Below are 24,825 nucleotides of genomic sequence, written 5' to 3'. Positions count from 1 at the left end.
GATAGACTTCCTTTCTTTTTTTTTTTTTAAAGTCAATGAAATTCTGATAAGGGTCCAAAGAAGCTGGTCAGAAAAATTAAGTTTTTGGGGTTTGGCGTATCTGCCAGCAGCCAGGGCCCAAACGGTGGCTGGCACAGCTGGACTAGTGAATGCTTGACCTCCTTTCTCTTGGCAGGGTTGACAAAGACCCAGGTGCCATGCTGTGAGCTCCCCTGGTCTTTCCTCATCATTTTCTTCTCTCTCTCACTCTGTCAGTATCAGTATTTAAACAACCAGATGATATCCAGACAGAAATGTGTAGAGTAAAAGGACAGTTGGCTGGGCTGGGAGGATCCCTGGGCTCAAGCCTGGGTTCTGGAACTCACTGGTGTCCCTGAGCCAGGAACAGGATCTGACTCATCTTCTCCACCAGGAGGTGATGGTTTCTCATTCCCCCCAGCCCCCGGGGACTTCTCAAGAGTCTGAAGTTCTATTGTGAAGACTTTGCCACTTACTCTAGCAGTTATTTTGGCTTTTTCATCTATAAGATTGGGATAGTAAAGCCTGCTTTTCTTAATTCACAGTGTTTTGGAAGAAGGTCAAGTGAGATCTTTGAAAAAATCCTCTAGTTATTGCATAGCATTTCTTTCATTCAGTCATAAGATTAATGAGCATCTATGTGTGTGTTGGTTCCTGAACTATAAAGCTGCCCTTGAAAGGCTTTCATTTTTTTGTGGAATTAGACAAGTAAATACATAATTAAATGACTGTGACTCATCCTAAAATAGCATGGGAGTATAGAAGCCTTGGTAACTCTCTAGGGCAAGCTGGCACACACACCTAATGGGAGAAACATTCACAGAATTCCTGTTCTTTATGCTACCGCTTAAAAACAAAAACAAAAACAAAAACCCCCCAAACTTCCTTCTATTCCCTGTTGTTGGACAGGATTGCTTTTGGCAAACTTCTCCTTTCTTTGGCTTCTAGGACTGAACTGGTCTGATGTCCTTTCTTGGGCAAATGTCCCATGGTGGGAGTGGGCCCTGCTTTCCAGGGGGCTGTTCTTGTGAGCAAATAGCCCCAGGGAAGGGATCTGCCAAGCCCGTCATGCTTCTTTGCACATAATTGTTTCCTGAAGTCCTGGCATGCCCTGAAAAGAGTCCAAAGATCCCCACTTTCCCTTTCCCCACATGAAATGCAAAACCCCCTTATTTCTACCATTTTATAAGGAGCTGTGTACTGATGCAGTTCATGGCTATCACTTCCTACCTTGAAGCAAGGCTGCAGATCTGAGAAGCTGCTTCTTTAAGAATGCTTGAGCTGTAGGAAAGGCCAGATAGGTGGTGATAGGCAGTGAGACTGCCAGTTGATGACTACTCCAAAGAGGGATATCTGTGCAGAAGAGAGGAGCCTCTCTCTCTCCAGCCCAGTTTTCCCCTCCAAGATTCCAAATGCATTTTCCCTTCATTTTTTGGTAGAACCTCTCTTAACTTCATGTTACTGGCTTACCAGGTAAACTGGGGCCATATCTCCTCTGATTACTTTGACTGATACCTTTGGGAGGTGGAGTTCTTGCAGCTAAGAGGCCACACTCTGGTTTGCATGTAGACTTTCACTCCACTAACTGAATGTTACTACTTCTTAGTTTTCACTTACCAGGAGTTAGGCTTATTTGCTTCTAAGCTATTTATTCCAGTTGTTGCCGCAGTCTGGCTGGGCACAAAATCACGAGCCACTCAAGCAGGAGCAAACTTTATTTCCAAAACTCCTGCGAATGCCATGCACGTGGCCTTCTCCCAGGACACACTCCACCAACTGGAAATCCCTCCTCCGGAATTCCCTCCTACCGCACTTCCCCAACCAATGGGAACTCTCCAGGAGTCCCGCAAGAGCTCCAAAGTAGCAGGCCAAGGCAGACAGCAGGGGTCTAATCTCCAATTGAATGCACATCTTAACATAATCATTATCATCTCAATGGCTTGCTGGCGTCACCTTTCAACCAAAAATGCCATGCGTCCTTCCTACTTGGCTATGGCTCTCAGCAAGTTGTAGTTGAAATTGTTAATCTATAAGTCAATATATTATATAAATTGGTAAAATATGAAATAGAGCTTATTTCCACAAAACTGAGTTGCTTTTCCTTTGAAAACTTTATTATAATGAGTAACTTATAGAAATTGCTATCAAAGGCAGCAGTTGTGTCATGTCCAGTGAAGCAACAGGGCATGATATAATGGAGCTTGCCCACGTCACTTTGACATACCCTGTTGGTTGGAACTTTGTTTTGTGGCTCCATGAAGGCTGGAAATATGCAGTCTATCTAGAAGACTGACCTCATAGCCAGCTCAAATTTGAGTTTCTATGACTTCAGGAGAGACTGGGAGAAGGAATATTAGGAAGAAGTGGCAATTCACATTAAGGCACTTTTCTATGGTTCTCTGATTTGATTCCCTAACTTAAAACTTAAAAAGTTAACTGATGAATGATTAGCCTTATATCCTCAGATAAGAAGATTCTTACTGTATAGCTATCTTTCCAGGACTTTTCATCATACCCTTGTCCCACCTAAGTCTTATTCAGCTTTTGCTCATCCAACAGATTTTCAATCATTCACTTATTTATTCCATGGGTGTTTACTTTAGTGCCTGGCACTGGGCACTGACAAGACAGGAAGTGACAAGACAATGACAAGACAGGAAGACAAGGCCCCTGCCTTCTGTGGTTCACAGCCTAGTCAGGTTGATGACTTAGGGACCCTAAGTGCCATGACAGGGATATATACTACATCCCTTGGGAGCACATAGAAGGGGATGGGCCCTGAAGCTCTCCAGTGCTTAGTCTTTACGGAGCACTTTATGAGGTTTGAAGAAGATGCAATTTGGAGTGAAACAAGCACTGGTATGAGCTCTACCTTGTAGAGTGGTGTGATACTGAGCAGGTCACTTCCCCAGGCTGCTAGTTCCCCATCCTAGTTCCCCATCTGTTATTGTTTGAATGTTTGCATTTTTTTCTAAGATTTGTGTTGAAACAATCCCAAATGCAACAGTACTAAGAGGTGGGGCCTTTTGGAGTGATTAGATCATGAAAGTTTCCCCTTCATAAACAGGATTATTTGCCTTATAAATAGTCGGTGGGACCAGGCTAGGCCCTTTTGCACTTCTATGCTGCTGCCATGGAGAACATAGCATTTGTTTCTTCTGGGGGATGCAGAGGCAGGCATCATCTTGGAAGCAGACACAAGGCCCTTGCCAGACAGCAACCCTGTTGGTACCCTGACTTTGGACTTCTGGCTTCCAGAACTGTGAGCAATACATTTATGTTCTTTATGAATCACCAAGTTGCAGGTATTTTGCTGTAGTACCACAAACAGACTAAGATGCTATCTATCAAATGAGAGAATTGGATTTAATAATTTAATGGTTACTACTAAACCATAATTTGAAATGCTCACCCCACCGCCACCACCCTAGGACAGAAGTTGCTGGATTTTGAATCACATGAATTTGCAGCCATGGTCGCAACTAGAGACTGGAGACTGGACTCGAGGGAGACCTGTTGGCTTCTGCAGTTGCCTGGCCTGAGAGCTATGTCTTAGAGGAGTGGAGCCAAGGGTGAGTAGCTACACCAACCAAACCCTTTCTGCAAAGGAGTGAAGACACATGGTGAGGCACAGAAGGTGAAGAAGCTCAGAGACAGTCATGGAAAAGCCAGAGACAGAGCCACAGGCTGACACAGGAGTGAGTGGGTGAGGAGTTTCCAGGAAAAATAGAAACAGAGTCAGGGGGAAGTGAGGGAGCAAGGAGTATTGTTGGATTCTGGCACCAGGGACGGTGCCATGAGTGACTGGAGGTGGTGTCCAGTGCTTCCTTCTTTCCCACACAGTTTAAATGATGTATAAGCTCTTTGCATTTTCATTTCACACTTAAATAGGGCCAGATACTGTTTTAAGCACTTTGTATCCTTATCAGATATACATTACCATGATTTATGCTCTGTAGAGGCACAGCAGAGAGGATAAAGGACTTGCCCGAGTGAACACCTAGTAAATGGCAGAGCCAGGATTCAAACCCAGGCTGCTGGTTGAGTCCAGGCCCTTACACCACAATGTTTTCATAAACAGCAAGTAATGTTTGAGCACCTCGCATCTACCAAACCCTGTGCTAGGTACTTTACTCTTAATTTCATCTATTCGGTTGTATGTTATCTCATTTAATTCTTAAAAACTCTATGAAGTAGATATCAACATTCCTATTCTACAGATGAGAAAATTGGGGCTCAAAAAAGTTAAATACAAAGTCCAACAGCTGGAAGGCCTGCCTGGAATGGTAAAGAAATACCACTCAACAGTTCCCCTCTGAATTGTGGAGGCAGCTGAGCCTCCCGGTCTTTGCATTTGCCATTCACAGTGACAACCTGTGCACTATCTGTCATTTCAAGAACTGTGAAATATGAGATAGAGCCTCCATATGTTAAAAATTCACAGGCATTTGTAGAAGCTGCAGTTAAAGTGGGGGAAGGGAAGAAAGCACAAAGGATAAAGCTTGTGTTGGTTGAAATGAACTATTTTTTTCTTTCATCTTTTCTGCCTCCTGTTTAATTGTTTATAGAGATAAATAAAGCTGGGAAAATTGCATTTGTCAGATTTCAACAGGGCTTAGATTTGTGGTTCTTTCTTCACTGCTGCCCAAGACGGTGAAAACTCTTTTGTTAACAGTAGGTTTGTTAGCTGATTTTCTACTTAGATACTTATATTTTTTGTCTTTGTATAAGAAAATAATATGCAAGTGATACCCTCATCTTAAAAAGATAAGCATAAAATATAAGCATAAAAGATAAGCATAAAATATGCAAGTGGAAAAGAAACCTGTGAGCTAACCAGCCTTGTTGCCTAAAACGATTTACTTCTTATATCATGCATAAATCGGGAAGTAAGAAAATGAGCCACAGAACCGTGGTTGCTGGGAAGATCTAATAAGAAAACATTATTTCCTTGATATTTAGGCTGTTGTGTTTTCAGAATCACCTTGTAAGTCCTCTCACTGCCTTTGGGAGGTGGACCACATTACATGTAAATGAGTAATCTTCAAGATGTTAGGTATGGGTACATGGCAGCATCAGGATTTCAAGTAACTCTCTGTCTAGGGACAAGGGGTTAAAATTATCACAAAACAATATTGAGAGGGGTTTTCCTCTTAATTAGTTTTCTGGCATACAATTAATATAAGTTCATGTTTTAAATTCAAACACCATAGAAACACAAATCTAAGAAAGTCTTTTAATCCTACTTGAAAATATAAATTTTGGCAATAGTTTGCTATGTATTCCACGGCATCATCACTGTTAGTAATAATATGGAAGGTCACATTCTCATAGCACAGAATGGGTCGCCAAACATTTTTACAGAAAGGATCTCAAGGCTCACATGTTTTCCATAATTTGTTTTTCCTGTGGTTAGAGGGGATGTTGAGCCTGTGCCTTTGAGACCCTAATGATCTAGACAACGAGACTCATATCTGCCTGAGGTCACAGAATAAACATTTTAACTGAGCTGACTACTCCCTGCAGACTGGGGAGCTGGCTGCCCTCCCTTCCATCAGCTCTGATGAGCTGTTTGACAGAGCTCAATGATTGTTTTGACATTTTATAGACACAGCCTCAGCCACTCCAGACAGAAGGAAGTCAGCCAGCTACCAAAATTTCAACAGCTGGGATCCACAGGCTTATAATAAATTAATTTGTAAACATTTGAATGACTTGAATTGAGAAATTGAATATTTTCAAAAGATATGCAAGGTGGAGTCATAGAATTTCAGCACCAGTAGGGACCTCAGAAATCGACTGATGTAGTCTATACCTTTTTATTTTATAGTGAAGAAAACTGAGCTACAAAGTTGGAAAGGGAACTAACTTATAAATGTAATCCCATTTGGTTGAAAAAATACTTTCTGAACATCAATTATTTGCTAGATTCTTGTGAGTTGTTTGAGTTAAATCTGTTTCCAGCTTTTGTAGATTTGATGGTCCATGATTTACTGCTTAAGATATCATAAAAGCATAAGGTGAAATATTCTGAACATTTTCATGAGATGAGAGAGATTGTTTTGTTTGGGCTGACATATCAAAAATGCCATAGACTGGGTGGCCTCAAAACAATGAAATTTATTTCTCACAGTTCCGGAGGCTTTGAAACCTAAGATTAAAATGCTGGTATATTCAGTGTCTGGGAAGGACTTGCTTCTTGGTTCACGGATGGCCATCTTCTCACTGCAGCCTCCTAGAGTGGAAAGTGGAGAGGGCATTCTGTCGGGGTTTCTTTTGTAATGGCATCAGTTTCATTCAGGAAGTCTCCATCATAATCATCTAGTCACTTCCTGAAAGCCTAACCTCCAACTATCCTCACATTGGGGATTAGGTTTCAACATATGAAAAGTTATAGCAGAGTTTAATTCTACCTCTTTCCATATCCCTAAAGTATATACTGGAGTGAAAGACTGTATATATATATATATATACCAGCTCACGCACTGCATCCCCCTTCTATAGTTCCTGCCCCTCATGGAACTCTCCCCCAGAGACCTCATGAGCCTCATCTGTAGCACTTGACTCTTCGTCTCACATTGTGGTCTCCTCCCTCGTCACCTCACACAAAGCAAACCCTCTCTCTGCTGATATTTTTATTTCTGATGTCTATCATGTGTGTTGAATAAAAAGCTCTTCAATTAGTGGAGAAATTTCTGTTTCTTTAAGAGATATTTCACTTTTTGTGGTATGTATGTAGCTCCCCAGATACATATTTCTGGAGTGTTAGATCAAATAGGTGTGCAGACTTGGGAATATAGATTCAATATACTTGGGCTGGGAGTGTGGGGCTCAGTGGTAGAGACCCTGTTTAGCATGCATGAGGTCCTGGGTTAAATTCCCAGCATGGAATAAATAAAATAAATAAATAAATAAATGATGAATAAAATAAATTCAATTTACCTCCTAAAAATACAGGTGTGTGGCCTCTACATCACATTGTCCTCTCAGGTTCATAGCCTATTTGTTCATGCTCTGATTTTTAAGCAGCGCAATTAATGTCATTTACCAAAATCAAACCTGGTATTCTTCTTTGTAGAAGGCCTATAGGAGAAATATTGGTTTATGGTATTTTGACCATTGCTAAAGCTGCTTAGGGCAAGTCCCTGCAGTGTTCATTTATGCTGTCTGATGTCCAAACATTCCTTCTGTCTTATCCCTAGACTGGAAGCTAAAATTGCAGATTCTCTTACTCACAGCTCTTTTAGCCAGAGCATGGTTATGGTCTAGGCAAACCCCCAGATGCCTCAGCCTGGTGAATCTGAAGCAAGTGATAGAAGCAGAGAGTTCTGAATTCAGTGTGGTAGAGACAGAGGCATCAGAGGGAGGTAGTGCTCTGTGGTCAAATGCCAGCATTAGCCACAGGGGCCTAGTGCCAGTGGTATTGGCTGTGGTATTAGCTATGTTGTGGAACCAACTTGACTGGACATAATTTGATCATTACTCTGGATGCTTAGCTTTTTTTCTTGGGTTCTGCCTTGTTTACTTTTCTTTTCTTTTTTCTTTTTTTGGTCTTGCTAGGGACTGCACCCAGGGTCTTGGGCATGCAAGGCAAGCACTCTACCAACTGAGCTATATCCCTAACCCCTGCCTTGTTTTCTGACTTTTGTTGTTTAACTTCCCCATGAGGTCTGTGAGTTAGCCAGTATCCTTCTACTAAATTTCTTTTCTGCTTAAAGTAAACCCAGATTGTTTTCTGTTGAACTAAGAATTTTGACCAATATAGTCATGAAATAATAATATCCATGTTTGGATTTTAGTAGCTGATTTTGGACTTCAGACTCTTTATTCCTTTTATATTTTGTGACTGCTTTTAGTAGAGTAAGTTTAATTTTGTGGAAAAATGAATAAGGTGTCCTGGATTCCAATCTTAGCCCTGACAGTTACCAGCTGAAACTTTCGAGGCATGATTTAACTTCCTTGAGCCCCTATTTTCTCATCGATAGAAGAGGAACTATTATGGGCCTGTTTTGTGTCTTTGCTAAATTTATATGTTGACTTCCTAACCTCCAGTACCTCAGATGTTACTGTACTCAGAGATAAGGTCTTTAAAGAAATAATTAAAAACACCCAAGGTCATTGGCATGAGCCCTGATCTAGTACAATGGTGTCCTTAAAAGAAGAGGAAATTGGGCACAAATAGGTGGGAGGGAAGTCTATGTGAAGAAACGGGGAGAAGGCTGCCTTCTATGAGATGAGAAGAAAGAAAACAACCCTGCTCACACCTTGATCTTGGGCTTCTAGTCTCTAGGAGAGTGAGAAAATAAGTTTCTGCTGATGAAGCTACCCAGCCTGTGGTTATGGCAGCCTTGGCAAACTAATATGGGGACAGTAAAATTTGTCTCATGGGATATTGTAAAGATCTAAAGATATAATGTACGTAAAGCATAGGTATTCCAAAGACTGTTCACTCTTTTTCTTTTTTTTCTCTGTAATTTTCCATGTATTTTCCCCTTTATTATTCCCTTCTACTTCTTCCAATTTTACTATGATTTTAAAAATCAGGGATATTTTAAGTTAAGGGAATATGAAAAATATTTTTGATTTTAGAGATCCAGATCTTTTCTCTAAGAAAAAAGGGAAAGAATATGACAAAAATATGATCTATTTTGAAAAAACTTAAATTATGAAACCTGAAAGAAATATCACCAGCACCCTGAGCCTTGACTTTATCATCTTATGTCCAACTGATACCTTCCCCATTTTCCCTGCCTGTTTCTTGATGCAGAATATATTTTTCTGACATTGAGTCTCACTGCAGTCAGCATCACCCAGTGACACGAATGCTTGAGATCTTAACCTGCTGATGAGAGGAAGTTTCCCTAAGATAAAACAGGTCAAAATCCTGACCTAAAGTTATTTTTTTTAAAAAAGAAGTCTGTCTGTATCATGAACTCAGAGATGAAAATTCACAGTATTAGGATCACTAGAAAAACCTGAAAGTAAAATGTCTTCAAAAAAAATACTGAAAATGAAGACATTTGGTTAGAAACCAAGCTTGAATGTTTGAGTTATTTTTAGAAAAATTATTTGTGATTTTCACTTATGAGATGGGTAAAAATTTTAAACTGGAATAATACCTGCTGTTGGTGAAAGTGGGTAAAAATTTGACAATGGAATATAAATTATTGTGATAGTTTAAAGAGGAAATTATTAATATGCATAAAAACTTCAGTATACTTTAATTCTCAGTTTCATGGCTAGGAATCTTTCTATATGTTCATTAACACATGCAAATTACTGCAGAACTACTTTATTTATGTCTTTTTTTCTTTTATTGTAGTACTGCTTTTGATAGTTTAAAATAGAGATGGTAAGAAATGCAAAGGCCCTAAAGTAATGAACTAGCTAAATTATGGTCCAACCACACAATAATTGCAAAATTACTGTTAAGGTAGGTCTTTACGGGTTGGCAGGGTGAATTATGTGAAAAAAGACCCAAATAACCGTATAAAGAGTATGTTCCCTTTTGTGTGCATGGATAAGGTACATATGTGGTTTATGTGTGAGAAATTTATTTTCTGAGAAGGTTTAAAAAAGTGTTAATAGTCATTATTTCTGAGAGTAATGCTGAGTCCAGCAGGAAAAACATCATTAGTTTTTAATTTTTTCTGTATTACACATACATACACATAGCTGAATTATTTATATTTTAAATGTCTACCCTATTCATAATTCAAGTTTCTCAGACTCATGTGAGAATCCCTCAACACCACTCTGAGTCACACAGAACACTTGGCAGAAGACTAAAAGACGTTGAAACCACCACTTCAAGCACACACCTGGAATCCCAGCTACTCGGAGACTGAGGCAGGAGGATTGAAAGCTTGAGGAACAGTCTCCTCAACTTAGCCAGACCCTGTCTCAAAAAAAAAAAAAGTCTGAGAATGTTGTTCAGGGTAGATTGTCCCTGGGTTCAATTTCCGGTACTACTTCCCCCAAAATTAACACTTCCATATTCAAAATTAAGTTGACATACTTGGTGGTTGTCATTTTATATTTAAAATGTGAGCAAAATGTGATCAAAGAAGAATGGTTTGTTATCTATGGCTGCCTAGCATATTACCATAAAACTTAGCACTTAAAACAACGCACATCTATTTCCTCTCAATTACTGCAATTCTGCTGGCTCAGTGTCTTTACAAGTTTGCAGTGAAGATTGAGGCAGGGGCCTCAATCATCTCAAAGTTGGACCACGGGGGGATTCTCTGGAAACTTACAGTGTTGACAGCATCCAGTTATTTGTGGGCAGGAGCTGGCTTGTGGCTGCAGCCTCTTTAATTGCTTATCAAGGGGCTTTTCCATAGAAGAGTCACAAGATGACTTCTAGCTTCATCAGAGAGAGCAAGGGTGGGGGTGGGGGACTGGGGAGAGCGAGTGCCAACAATGCAAGCAAGAAGGAGCTAAGCTCTAAAGCACAACCTAAACTCTGATGAAATTCCTTCACTCTCACCATGGTCTATGGTTAGGTGCAAGTCACAGGTTCCACCCACACTCTAGAAGAGGAGTTACCAAGGACAGGAATTCTAGGTGGTAGGATTACTGGACTCCATCATCAAAGCTTTTTGTTGCAATTGCACTGCATCATCAATAAATTGGGGGGATAGTAACATATTCACAACATTAAGTCTTGCAATCAAAAACTGTAACATCTGTATGTACTTTGGTCTTGGTTTTTGTCTTCCAATAAAGCTTTCCTTTTAGCTGTAAAAAAAAAAAAAAAAAAAGCTGACAGCCTCAAGAGACTTATGATGAATATTTCTGCCTCAAATGAAATGCCAATTTCATTTGCAAAATCAAAGCTTGAAGCACCAAGACACGGATATTACATGTTTTGGATACACTTATAGGATTTTTGTTAAGTGAAAATCATCTGGCCAATAACTTGAATTTTTTTATTCTTCTTAGTTATACATGACAGTAGAATGCATTTTGACACATCATACATAAACGGAATACACCTTCTCCTTTTTCTGGTTGTACATGATGTAGATTCACACTGTTTATGTTAGTCATATGCACATTCTACTGTCCTTCTCCCCCCCATACCCCTTCCCCTATGCCTAATACAAAGTACCTTTGTTGTTCCCTAGCCACCCACCTTACTGTAAGTTAGCATCTGCATAAAACCTTCCATCTTTGGATTTTTGGGATTGACTTACTTTGCTTAGCATGATATTCTCCAGCTCCATCAATTTACCAGCAAATGCCATAATTTCATTCTTCTTTAAGGCAAAGAAGTTAAAATCAGCATACTACAGTGACACAGCCACATCAATATCTATAGCAGCTCAACTCACAATACTAAACTATGGAACCAACCTAGGTGCCCTACAACAGATGAATAGATTTAAAAAATGTGGTATATAGTAACTTGAATCTTATCATAAAAATTCTACTATGTAATAGCAATAATATAATTATATAATATATTGTGCATTATATTAATATTTATTGTCAGACTAAATATATCTTATTATATTTAATTCTGACAACTAAGTGTTAGAATCTTCAGCTTTCAGATAAGGAAACGGAGAGACATTAAGTAAGGTTAAGGTATTACATACTCATCATATGATGAGTACATAGTTCCAACCCTCTCTGTTCTGACTTCAGAGTCTATACTTTTGTTCATCATATTCTGCTACCTTTCAAGATTATATTTAAGAACATATAAAATGATTTTGAGAAACATGCTTTTTAAAAAATCATAATCTGGACATAAATAAATGCTAATCATTTTCCAAACAGCATGGCAATAATCTCCTAACTAATAAATTCAAGGAATTCATGATGGATTGGGTCAATCAAGATCTCTACCTCTTTTGAGCATTGAAACTGAAAGGCATGGAACACTTATCACTTGGTGATGAGCACTGCAGCTAGAAGTTGAAATAGAGTTGGGATTCACAGCCAAATTGAATCATACGCAAGATGAGAAAGCAGAAAAAGCCAAAGGAGAGAGGAGATGAGAGACAAATCAGTTCACAGGAAGAAGCAAAGATGAGAGGCAAGGGGGTTCCTGAGAGAGGTCCTGAGCAGATTTCTCACAAGCAATGAGACAGAATGAGAGCAATAGCAACTCCAAATATGTATAGAAGGGTGGCATATACTAACAAGACATTACAAATCAGCAGTGAATGCAGGAACTCTTCAGAAAAGGAAAAAAATTCTTTATTTTATTTTTTCTTAGAAGTATTTTTTAGTGCCTTTTTCTTGTGTAAAAAATATGACCTTCATAACTATATCAACATATTAGGTAGATTAAAGATCTAATATGATATATAATATGAAAATGTAGGTACTGAGCTTGATTTGTTAAATGTAGACATTTTATATATTTATCAATACATTATTTTGTATATCAAAAATATATAATTTTTATGTCAGTTTTAAAAATTAAATATATATATATTTAATTTTAAATATATATATATATATATATATATATATATATATATATATATATATATATATAAATAGATCAGTAGGGGAGGGACAACTTTTCCTTAGAGAATTCCAACTAATAAATGTAGAAATAATGAAGGAAATGAAAGATTACTATTAGGACACCATAGTAATTGCTGCAGGCAAGATCCACAAGTAGTCATTAAATTAATGGATGAAAGTTTAAGAACAGGATATTTGCATAATCTCAAGGTACCTTGCCCACATATTTGTTAAGTATAAAGAGAAAATTGTAATTTTACAGGATAGAAACCTTTCATACACCACCTCAACTACTTGTTAATATTAATATCACCAGTACTGATGTTTTGAGATGATGTACCCATCGACATGACCCACTGAGAACAGCATGTCAACTCTGTGGTGTTCTTCTCATGGATAGACAACCACAATATAATCATAAGGAAACAAGAAAATTTCAAATTGGGGGACATTCTACAAAATAACTTAAGTTCTCTGAAGTTTCAATGTTATGAAACAATAAGAAAATTGGAGAAACTATAATAAACTGGACATTAAGGAGACATAATGACTCAATGCAAGGAGATTTTTGGATGAGAATTTGGGCAGAAAAAGGACCTAAATGGGAATACTGATGCAATCTGAACAGAGACTGAAGTTTAATAATAGAATATAACAATGCTAATTTCTTAATTTTAATATATGTGCTTTGGTTACACAAGATATTAACATTAGGAGCTGGAGATGTAGCTCAATAGCAGAGTATTTGCCTAGTTTGTGTAAGGCCCTGGGTTGGAGCCCCAGAACCACAAAAACCAAAACAAAAAGATGTCAATGTTAGGAGAAGTTAGGGAACTCTCACTACTATTTTTGCAAATCTTATAAGTCTAAAATTATCTCATAATTGTTATGGTGAGGTTGCAGTAAATTACCGAATGATCTTAAAGCAGGAGATGGAACATTTATTCACTACCCAGTGGTCCAGATCCACCAGCTGGAGAGTCAGGGGGCAGGGTACAAGTCTACACTCTTTGACCCCCTCCAAGGGTTAGAGTACATATTTATAGTCCAAAACCACATTAATCATAAGGGGCTGTCACTATGATTCAAAACCATAAACAAATGTCATGAGATCTAAAATCATAAGCAGAAGGGGAAGTGGGTCAAAATGACCCTAGTTAAGTGTAAGTTAAAGAATGGTTACTAACGTCTAGACAATCATTCTCTGACAAGATACATTGTCCAAGAGAAATGGGAACCAAAAAGAGAACAATTTTACATTGTATAAGAATTTCCATTTTGTGTTGCCAAACATGCAATGCTAAGCAACTGTTGATGGGTACAGAGTGGGGGCTTTCCCATGGGGAGAAGCATTTCTTATATGACTTGGAGTGCCGGGGTAAAATGGAGTCTGTTTGGTCATTGCTTATAGAGCCTGACTCATAACATAATGAAGAGTAGCAATTATTAGTTGAGTTCTGGTTTTATGTGTAACATAAAACCTGGTACTGGCTAGCCCTCAATCATGAACAACCGAAGACTGGACAAAACATATGAGGCATCTGTTTTAAATGCTGGATAATTGTCCATGCTAGTCAGTTGGAATGAAGGAAATCTCACAAGCTGTGTATTAGTCATGGTTCTCTACAGGAACAGAATCAACAGGAAGTATGATTATAAAAAAGGGGATTTATTAGATTGGCTTACAAGACCAGAAGCTGGATGGTCCACAATGGCTGTCTGCAGGAGGAACCAGTAGTTGCCCAGTTCAAGAGGCTGAAGCCTCAGAACAAAAGGGATCAATGATATTACCCCAGTCTGAGACCAAAGGTTTCTGGAAACTCCCTGGAGAGTCACTGGCAGAGTCCGCTTTGGAAGAGTGAAGGAGTGAGAGTCTGATATCCTCAGGAAATCGCAGTGCAATCAAGAACCCATTGAAGAAGAATAGAACTTGCATCTGCTGCTGCTTCCATGTTCTTCCAACTTTTATTCCATCCAAGCCACCATCCTATTGCATGGTGCTGCCCATAGTCAAGGAGGTTCCCCACTTTAGTTTGCTGTCCCACATGCCAGTCTTTCCTAGATGCATCCTCAATGACACACCCAGAAACCTCTTAGTCTTGGGCATCTCTTAATCCAATCAAGGCAATTCAAATTAACCATTAACAAAGTGTGACTTCTGATTTCCTGGATTATTTCCTAAGAATCTTCTGACTGTAGGTCTATGTGCTGGAATCGAAGCAGAGTATGGTAGTTTTATTGAGTTGTCAGAGAGTAGAGTTTGAGGCAGCTGAAGCAGCTGAAATCCCTGGGGCTGGGCAGTAGACAGGAAGGAACTCCTGAGTGCAGAGAGGACACTCCAGAAATCTGGGCATTTGAGTTGTTCTCCTAGACCTGAACTGAAGCCTGTGCAGAATAAGAATATAAAAATTTAAGGAAGAATGCCTGCTACAGCGTTGAAGGTGGAATAAAGATATTAGAGGTCAAGCATAGTTGGGAGACTTTGGCAGTCTATTGCTGCCAGAGCAGAGAAACCTCATTACCACTCTGAGGATATGAGTCACCAGAAAGACAATGCCTGAGGAGAAGGACCATATCTAGAGCAAGGCCCACTCCAGATTCGTTTTAGCAAAGCCCAAAATAGAGTCATGAAAAGATCTATAGGGAGGACAGATGTTATGGTTTGAATATGAACTGCCTCCCAAAGATTCATTTATTGAAGTCCTGATCCCCAGTGGAGCAGCGTTCAGAAGTAGGGTTTTGGGGGAATGGTTAGATCACAGAGACTTTCATTTATTCATAGATTAATCCATTCAATGGATTAATAATTTGAAGAGACAACTGGAAAGTGGTGGAAACTCTAGGACGTGGGGCCTAGCTGAAGGGAATGAATCCTTGGGAGCATGCCCTTAGAGACTTTATCTTGTCCCCAGTCCCTTCTCTATCTCTGCTTCCTAGCTACCATAATGTGAGCAGCTTTGCTCTACCACACCCTTCTACCATGATATTCTGCCTTCCCTCAGGCCCAAAGCAATGGGGTCAGATGATCATAGACTGGAACTTCTGCAATTATAAGCCAAAATAAATCTTCACTCCTTTCAAGTTTTTATGTCAGGTATTTTGGTCACAGTGATGAATAGCTGACTAGTACAACAAAATTTGGAGATCGAGATCTGCAAGGTTAGAGGAGCTTAGAACAAACCCCAAACTTCCTCAGATCTTCCCTAATAAAGCATAAAACTTGGCCTACACAAGTTCAAGGTGATTAACAATAATCAATTACCTTCTAAAAGAAAAATCTACACTATTCAAAGGAAGATATAGAATTAAGAATCACTACAATGAATAATCCACAGTTTTTAACATAGAAATTAAATATGAAAAAAGCCCAGAAAAATGTGATGTATAGTCAAGAAAAATTAAATAGTCAACAGAAGTGGATGACCCTGATGTTAGATTTAGCACCCAGACTTTAAAAGCAGCTATTATAAATGTGTTCAAATAGTTAAAGAAAAAATATATATATTTCTGGTATCAGGGATTGAACCCGGGGCACTTTACCAGTGAACCACATCCCCAGCCCTATTTATTTTTTATTTTGAAATAGAGTCTTACTAAATTGCTTAGGGCCTCCCTAAATTACCGAGGCTGGCTTTGAACTTGTGATCCTTCTGCCTCAGCCTCCAGAACTGATGGGAATACAGGCACCACCATGTCCAGCAGAAAAATATAATCTTAATAAGTGAATTGATAGGGGTTCTCACTAAAGAAATTAAAGATAAAAAAATCATACCTAAACTTTAGAATGGAAAAAAACAATGCATCAGGAAGAGAGAAAATACTAAATCACAGTGACAATGTGAAAGGCATAGACTTCAACCTCATAGAAATAATTTACAACTTAATACAAATATAACAATTTACTACTCAGCTATTCTAATATGTCTAGCTCACTACAGAAAGTTTTGTATCTATGTACATGTAGAGGTAATAATTATAGCGAAAAATGCTAACAACCTAAAAAGAAAATGTCTAAATAAATACTGATCAACTTTAAAAGAATTAGATCTATATGTACCAACATGGGTGGATAGCAAAAAAAAAAAAAAATGCAGAAAATGGAACAGTAAGTTGTAGAATGATAGTTACAGTGATAAATACAGTATGACATTTAAATACATAAAAATGTGATAGCTCATGATATGTTTATGGATTCAGATATAGGTAGTAGGTTGAGCTATATTAAATTTCAGTTATTATATGTCAGAAATTATTGAATATGGGCAACTTTGTAATATTATACCTATTAGTGAAAAGTATTAATAATGAACTGGATGGATTAACAACAAATTCATTCATGATTTTCTTTGAGTAAATGTGTACAGAAAGTAACAAACAGGATTTCATTTATCTGTAGTACTTTTTAAATTAAAAATAAAGACATTAGTTAATTCTGACAAATACATGGGTATTTGTTTTAATACTACTTGAATTTTCCTTTTTATATGTTTACAGTAACAAAAAATGAATGGGAAGGTATGTTCATTTTGGAGTATTCTACTTCTAGGTAATGGAGAAAGGTAGTTTTCAGGGCATTTGGAATAAGGCTAGTGTCTGTGGGCAGCAGGGCAGTAGAATGGTTAGCGCTTTAGGAAAAGGAGAGAACAGTGGTATTTACTGGGAGTTATTTTGTGCAGGAGACATTGCATTGATTACTTAGTGTTGCAATAACCCTGGGAGGTCTTATAAATGAAAATATAAAGGTTTACAGAAATTAATAAAATAACTTCCTCAAACTCAAAAGTACTATATGGTGGAGCCTGGATTTGAACCCACATCAACTCCAAAGCCCTTTCCATTAGAGATCTTTCTTGACTTCCCATTATCATCTGTATTAAGCTTCTTCAAAGAAACAGAACAAAAGGATAAATATAATAAGAGATTTGTCATGAGGAATTGACTCAAAAGATTATGGAATCTAAAAAAGTCCCAGGATTTGCTGGCTGTAAGCAAGTGACTTGGGAAACAAGTGTCGTTGTTGCCAGAATTTTAGGGTGAGTCCCCAGCTCTGGTGGTCCCAATTGACCAGAATCAGCTACCTGTCTAATATTTTAGTCAAAGAGATGAGTGGTGGTGAAGGGAAGGAGAGAAGCTTCAATTTGAGTGACCACACCAAGAAGGACAGATAAGGGGTATAGTGTACCGAGATCTCTCTTCAAAGGTTTGGCAAAAAATTTAAGGTGTTATAGAAAAGGGGAACAAAGGCCAGGACTAGAGGCTTGCATGAACAGGGGGTTTTGCATAGCTGGTAGAATGAGTGATGCTGGTCATGGGACAGGGGTCCCCTTATTACTTTGACTATAATTCTTGCTTTCTGACAAATGGTGTCTTATTTTAAAACTGACTTTCTTCCCCCCTTCTTTTATCCCTCTCCCCATCCCTAGCCATGAGGGAAGAAAGATTAACCTTCTTCCCATCTGTCCTTTGGCCCACTGACCACAGGAATGAAGTAATTCAGACTTGGAAGACGGCACCAGTAGATCTAAGAAAGAGCTCTTACTCAAGGCTATTGCTTGACAGGAATTGTGACTCCAGATAGGCACATCTGGAGTTTAGCCCCACTGTTTTTCCTGACAATAAGAATCACAGTTTCTGGGACAGGAGTCCCTGTGTTTTTCATCTGCTAGCAAATCAATAAAAACGTCTTTTTTCCTTTTCTCAAAACCTTGTCCTTGTTACTGGATCAACAATGGTGACAAAGGATTGAGCTTTCAGCATCAGCCAGGTCATGGTCTGGTTGATTACTATCTCAGGATTGGTTCTGTGAAGCTCTGGGAAGGTCATCATCACTTGAGGGGTCAATTCAGTTCCCGTGGTAAAATGATCTCCTGCTAAGGGGACAGCCTGGGCTTCATTTTGGGATAGTTACTCCCTCTTAGGGGTCAGTCTCTTTATTGGGTGATCCATTATGTGAGGATCCCTGTTGCTTGGAGGTAGTTTCAGTCCTCTGTCCATACTTAACAATTGCCAATGCTTACCAGTTGGGCCTGTTGTTCCTGGAATCCAAGGTAACTGTGGAAGGATGTGGCTCAGAGAAACAAAAGTCAAAGGAGGCAAATAGTCAGATAGGGATAAAATAGAGGTGGTCAGGTCAGTGACTGGGTCTTCCTTCAGTGTCATTGAGTCCAGGTGTAAAGAGCTAAGAACCAGGTGAATCCTAGTGTGAGAGCAGGAAAAGACCAACAGGCAGGCCTCAAACAAGAGGGATGCATTCCTCTACCAGTCAGTCCTCTGCTTTTTTTCCCTTTTTGTATTGGATGACCTCACCCACAAGGCAAAGGCCACTTACTTTTTGAGTATGTTGGTTCAAATGCTAATTTCATCTGGAAACACTCCAAAATATATCCAGAAATACTTTTTAATCTGGCACTCCGTGGCACGGTAAAATTAACGGTGGCCCATAAAATTAACCACCACAGCATTTTAACACCTTCTAATCCATAATCCTGTTTTTTATTTCTCTCAACAGCATTTATCACCAACTGATTGTTTCTTTGTTTTCTGTGCATCTCTCTCCTTCTCTCTCTCTCTTTTTTTTTTTTTGCCAAAATGAGAAATACTGTTATTTATTCACTTCATTGCATATTTGATTAATTCTCTAACCTTGAAGCCTACAATACTGTGTATCTGTGCACCAAGCTATGAGAAAATCTAAAATAAGGCTGTTCAGATTCGGAAAATTTCATTTTCATTAACAGCAGAATGAGCCATGACCTGTAAGCCATTTCTATTGTGAAGAGAAAAGAAAAATTAGAAACAAAAGCACATAAAGAAGAGTGCATAAATTAGATTTTAGAGCAGAGGCGCTTTTGAAAACCTTTGTATTTTTCTTTGTTATTGTTTTGTTGTTGTTGCTTTGTATGTCTCTCTCCCCACCCCTCCCACTTGCACCCGCAAGGTAGTCCTCTCTCCCCCACATGTGACCTTGACTAGATCATGTGTTTCCCTGTTATGTGTTCTGTATATGTCCCCAAGTCTGTTCTGCAGTTTGAACTTTAGACTGCTACATCTACTTCTTTTGTGCATTTGCTAATTCTATATTATTTAACTTTTTTGTTATGATGGTGGCTATATGTTGTAGTAACTAATATTAATATCAAATAATTATACTTTACTATTCTTTTTTATTAGATATTTCCATTTTACTTTTCCTTCATATAATCATTGGAATTGTTTTTAAGTCCAAAAAAAGAAAAAAAAATTCCTTAAAAAGATGTATAACTATTTGAAGTAGTATAGGAAGAATACAGAAAGATATCAAAACATACTTCCCCTGTGGCCTTTGAACCAAGGTCCTTAGCAGATTCCTTCCAGCATACTGCATGCAATTTTATAAACAAAGGGGAACTCAAAAAGGGCAAAATGGAACATTGTATCTATCCCCCAAAGCATGTACCACAGAGATTTCACCCTGACCTGTTTTTTTCTTTTTTCTTTTTGCATTACTGGGTTTGAACCCCGAGTATTACCCATGCAAGGCAAGCACTTTACCACAGAGCTATGTCCTAGGCCTTATTTTTATTTTGAGACAGGGTCTTGCTAAGTTGCCCAGGTTGGCCTTGAACTTGTGATCTTCCTGTCTCAGCCTCCTCAATAACAGATTATAGACATGCCTACTGTAATCTTAATGGAAGAGTTGGTTCCCAACTTCTTTTGTGAGGGAAAGTCACTCCCACCTCCATACACACAAAGCTTTGCTTGATGTAAGTCCCAGAACTGAGATGGAGTCATGGCCTTGTTTCAAATGAGCCTCAGAAATGACAGGCATAATCTTTTAGAAGCAAGCTCTTAACAGCTGGGCCAGGTGCTCCACCCCAGATCATCCTCTTAGGGACAGTGGGCTTCTCCCTGGTAGCAGAACCAGCGGTACGTTCTCTGGACCAAGGCCACCTGAGGGCTCTTCTGTCAAAAGGATGACCTTGCAGATCCCCAGGTTCTGCCACAAGAGACTGCCCCATTCTCTGTATTCACCTGAAGGTGCCATTGTCTAATGCATGGGCTCCTCCACATTCTTCCATTCACTCTTATCCTCATGGGACCCTTCCAGAGGCAAAGACCCTGGGAAAGAAACCCAAGAACAGAATTGTAGAAGGGGATGGTCCTTGAATCTGCCTCCAGACATTCTCCACAGTATAGCTGGTCTTCAGATAGAGTTGATGGTCAGGCACTCTTCATCCTCCATGGTAGGGAAAGTTTCAGGTAGATAGCACATGTCACCTTCTTCAGCGTTCCTGTTCAGTTAAGCCCCCGCCCCCCCCCCCAAGTCTCCTGAGATCAAACTTGGAATAGCAGTTTTCTCTCATATTCTTTTCCAAAGAGGTAGTCAATGTTGGTACCTCCATTTCTTGGTGAAGTTTGCATAAATGTGGACAGGACTCCGGAGAACCTGTCACAGACTTGGCCCATCTTTTTTCTCTGTCTTGGTCCCCTGTGCCTCTCTTGTGGAAAGACTCTGGATTGAGACCCAGGCCTTCCCCTGCATCTAGGGAGGCAGTGTCCCTCCAACTGTCCTCTTGATCCAGGCTGGGGTTGGGCTCTGAGTCAGTATATGTTGCTCTGGTGAGCTCTTAGTCTACTGAGAGTACAGGTGTGGTTTCAGAGTGAGACAGGGACAAGGACAGGTAGTCAGAAAAGATAGTAAATGAGTCGGAAAGATGAGGACTGATTATCCAAGGAAAGGAAATGTGTTGCTAATACCTCATTTTCCAACATGTAATCCACATTTTCCAACACAAGCAATTGCCCCTTGGGCTACTCTTTAACACACCCACTTCCGTGGGCACCCAGCTCTGGGCCCTGACTTCTTTCTGGAGAAGTCTGTTATCTCTGTTCTGTCTCTTTCTTAAATAAAACTTGCTTTCTATGCTTGCCTCAGCATTTTTTGGGAGTTTAATTTTCAACACCATTGAATGAGGACCTGATCCTGATTCCCAGCACTGGTATCAAGAGGTTCAGTCCATGGTAGACTGACTCCATCATTCTGGGTCAGAGATGAAGTAATCATGGTGGAAGAATATGGCAGAGAAAAGCAGGTCAGGACATGTCAGCCAGGAAACAGAGAGCTGTGTCTCCCTCTCTCTATAGAATACAAGCTTTCAGAGTAAGGATCTTGCCTTTTTTTGTTCACTGCGAATGCATACAGAAGTGCAGAATGCTTGTGGGCACTCAATAAATGTATTAAATGAAAACACTTTTTAAACCTTTAAAACATTTTGGAGTTTTTAAGTAGACTCTGACAACACTTCCAAATTGTGCCTCTATTTTATGGTTCTTCTAGAGTAGACATACATAGCTCATATATCTGCACCAGTTGCAAAAGGTCTTTAAATAAATTTAGGATAATTTGTCTTTTCATTAAAGTTTCTCAGGCCATTCTGCTTTAGGAGACCAGGACCTGAAGTCAGAGAGTCCTGGGTTGAAACACTAATTTTGCCTCCTACCTAACTCTGAATCTCCTGAGTAAGGTCACAATTCCTTTCTGAGCAATAGTTTCTCATTTGCAGAATGCTGATTATCATACATTGAGAGTTCTCACCAGGATTAAAAACTCCAATGTCCGTGAAAGCACCTTTAGACTGCAAAGTGATTTCTAGACCGTCAGGTGGCATTCGATTGTAAGGAGCACAAAGCACTTTTTGCAGGAGGCTTTGCCAAGAACCCAGGCTGTTAAATCCATATCTTGAATGATTTGTCTTTTTCTCTTCTTTGTACTATCCACCAAGAATAGAAATCACCTAATAAAGGCTGGCTGAATGACTGACATTAGGAAATCACAGGAGTTGATAAAAGAACAATTGAGTATTCTCTGAGAAGATGGCATCTCATTTGAAATTCTAAGTGAGGCTGAGCTGGGAACACATAATCCTTCAAGGGTATGAAGTTTAATTGGTTTGTCTTAGGTGACTAGAACTAAAAGGAGAAAAATCAAAGGAAAACTGAAAAGGGTTAAGTGTCATAGTATGATTCAAACTATCTACCTGATCTTTAAGGCAAGGCTTAGGAGGAGTTTACCAAACCCACAAGAGGAGAAATCATTCCAGGCAGAGGTGAGACAAAGCTTAGAGCAAAAAGGGAAATACAAATAAGAATTTAGAAGGGAGCAGAAGAAGCAAGAATAGAGGGATAAATGGTCAAGGTGTACCCAAGGACTTTGAGGAAATGTTTTAAATGATACTAACCTAAAGGAAGTGAGAAGCACTAAGATTAAATGAGGAAGTAACACATCCAATTGTCCTCTTTGAGAGATCCCACTTGCCACCACTCATAGATGACACAGGCACATGGGAGAGGGAGTAAGTTTTGGACCAACTGGAAGACTAATCAAATGCATACTCATTGAAAATCCTAGTTACCTGGATGGTACAAAAATTCTAATTATTTTTCACTAAAATTTAGAAGAAAAATTACCATTTTTCAGAAGTCATTCTTTCTTATTTCGATGCAGCTGTAGTTTTGTAGGTTGACTTGCAACCAATTTAAACTCTAGATTTACTACTTATTATCTGAGTGACAATGGACAGATCTGTTAAACTCATGGGCTGGACTCCATTATCTGTAAAACGGGAATAATATATCTTATCTTTAGGGGTTTTGTGAAATTAGCACAATGTACAAAAGGGTGTCTCATATTTATCCGGTTGACCTGGTAAATTATACTATTATGCAAATGTTTGTATTCTAATTTGCCAAGAGTCAGCTCTCTGCATGTATTTAAATATAATTTAGCTGGGCACAGTGGCACATGCCTGTAATCCCAGCGCTTGGGGAGACTGAGGCAAGAGGATGTCAAGTTCAAAGCCAGCCTCAGCAAAAGCAAGGCACTAAGCAACTCATGAGACCCTGTCTCTAAATAAAATACAAAATAGGGCTGGAAATGTGGCTCAGTGGTCGAATGCCTCTGAGTTCAATCCCCTGTACCCAAATAATAAATACATAAATATGACTCAGGGTGTCCAACCTATAAAAGTTTCATTTACACGTGATATTCCAAGAATACATTTACTCCTTAAAAGGGCACTTTCTTTTAGTTTTCTATCTGTCCTTAAAGAAAATATTCTTAAAATGTTGGCGGGAGAGTGGAAAAGGAAGAAAATAGTTAGAAAACTGTTAAATCATTAAATTAAATGTTTTATCTAAATCATTTGTATCATACTGCGACACTTAACCTTTCTCGGTTTTCCTTTGATTTTTCTCCTTTTAGTTCTAGTCACCTAAGACAAACCAATTAAACTTCATACATTAGGAAATCACAGGAGTTGATAAAAGAACAATTGAGTATTCTCTGAGAAGATGGCATCTCATTTGAAATTCTAAGTGAGGCTGAGCTGGGAACACATAATCCTTCAAGGGTATGAAGTTTAATTGGTTTGTCTTAGGTGACTAGAACTAAAAGGAGAAAAATCAAAGGAAAACCGAGAAAGGTTAAGTGTCGCAGTATGATACAAATGATTTAGATAAAACATTTAATTTAATGATTTAACAGTTTTCTAACTATTTTCTTCCTTTTCCACTCTCCCGCCAACATTTTAAGAATATTTTCTTTAAGGACAGATAGAAAACTAAAAGAAAGTGCCCTTTTAAGGAGTAAATGTATTCTTGGAATATCACGTGTAAATGAAACTTTTATAGGTTGGACACCCTGAGTCATATTTATGTATTTATTATTTGGGTACAGGGGATTGAACTCAGAGGCATTCGACCACTGAGCCACATTTCCAGCCCTATTTTGTATTTTATTTAGAGACAGGGTCTCATGAGTTGCTTAGTGCCTTGCTTTTGCTGAGGCTGGCTTTGAACTTGACATCCTCTTGCCTCAGTCTCCCCAAGCGCTGGGATTACAGGCATGTGCCACTGTGCCCAGCTAAATTATATTTAAATACATGCAGAGAGCTGACTCTTGGCAAATTAGAATACAAACATTTGCATAATAGTATAATTTACCAGGTCAACCGGATAAATATGAGACACCCTTTTGTACATTGTGCTAATTTCACAAAACCCCTAAAGATAAGATATATTATTCCCGTTTTACAGATAATGGAGTCCAGCCCATGAGTTTAACAGATCTGTCCATTGTCACTCAGATAATAAGTAGTAAATCTAGAGTTTAAATTGGTTGCAAGTCAACCTACAAAACTACAGCTGCATCGAAATAAGAAAGAATGACTTCTGAAAAATGGTAATTTTTCTTCTAAATTTTAGTGAAAAATAATTAGAATTTTTGTACCATCCAGGTAACTAGGATTTTCAATGAGTATGCATTTGATTAGTCTTCCAGTT

At 38.8% G+C, this 24,825-nt stretch overlaps 1 protein-coding gene and 1 long non-coding RNA gene across 2 annotated transcripts in view; one reads left to right on the top strand and one right to left on the bottom strand.

The window, feature by feature from the left end:
• Ccdc90b (coiled-coil domain containing 90B) overlaps nucleotides 1–24,825 on the bottom strand; it is a 180,013-nt gene that overhangs the window by 119,799 nt on the left and 35,389 nt on the right. The gene's annotated exons all lie outside the window — the stretch shown is intronic.
• LOC124089395 (uncharacterized) overlaps nucleotides 3,131–24,825 on the top strand; it is a 33,333-nt gene continuing 11,638 nt past the window's right edge. The window contains exons 1-2 of the long non-coding RNA XR_006850728.2: nucleotides 3,131–3,280; nucleotides 3,450–3,590. This is a non-coding gene — a long non-coding RNA (uncharacterized LOC124089395). The remainder of the gene's footprint in view (nucleotides 3,281–3,449; nucleotides 3,591–24,825) is intronic.

The sequence above is a fragment of the Marmota monax genome, unplaced genomic scaffold (genome assembly GCF_021218885.2).
Source record: "Marmota monax isolate L192 unplaced genomic scaffold, Marmota_monax_Labrador192_F-V1.1 WCK01_AAM20220418_F8-fsc00096, whole genome shotgun sequence".
In the NCBI taxonomy this organism is placed as follows: Eukaryota; Metazoa; Chordata; class Mammalia; order Rodentia; family Sciuridae; genus Marmota; species Marmota monax.
Note: the sequence above shows the minus strand (reverse complement) of the source record. Positions and strands in the feature narration are given on the sequence as shown.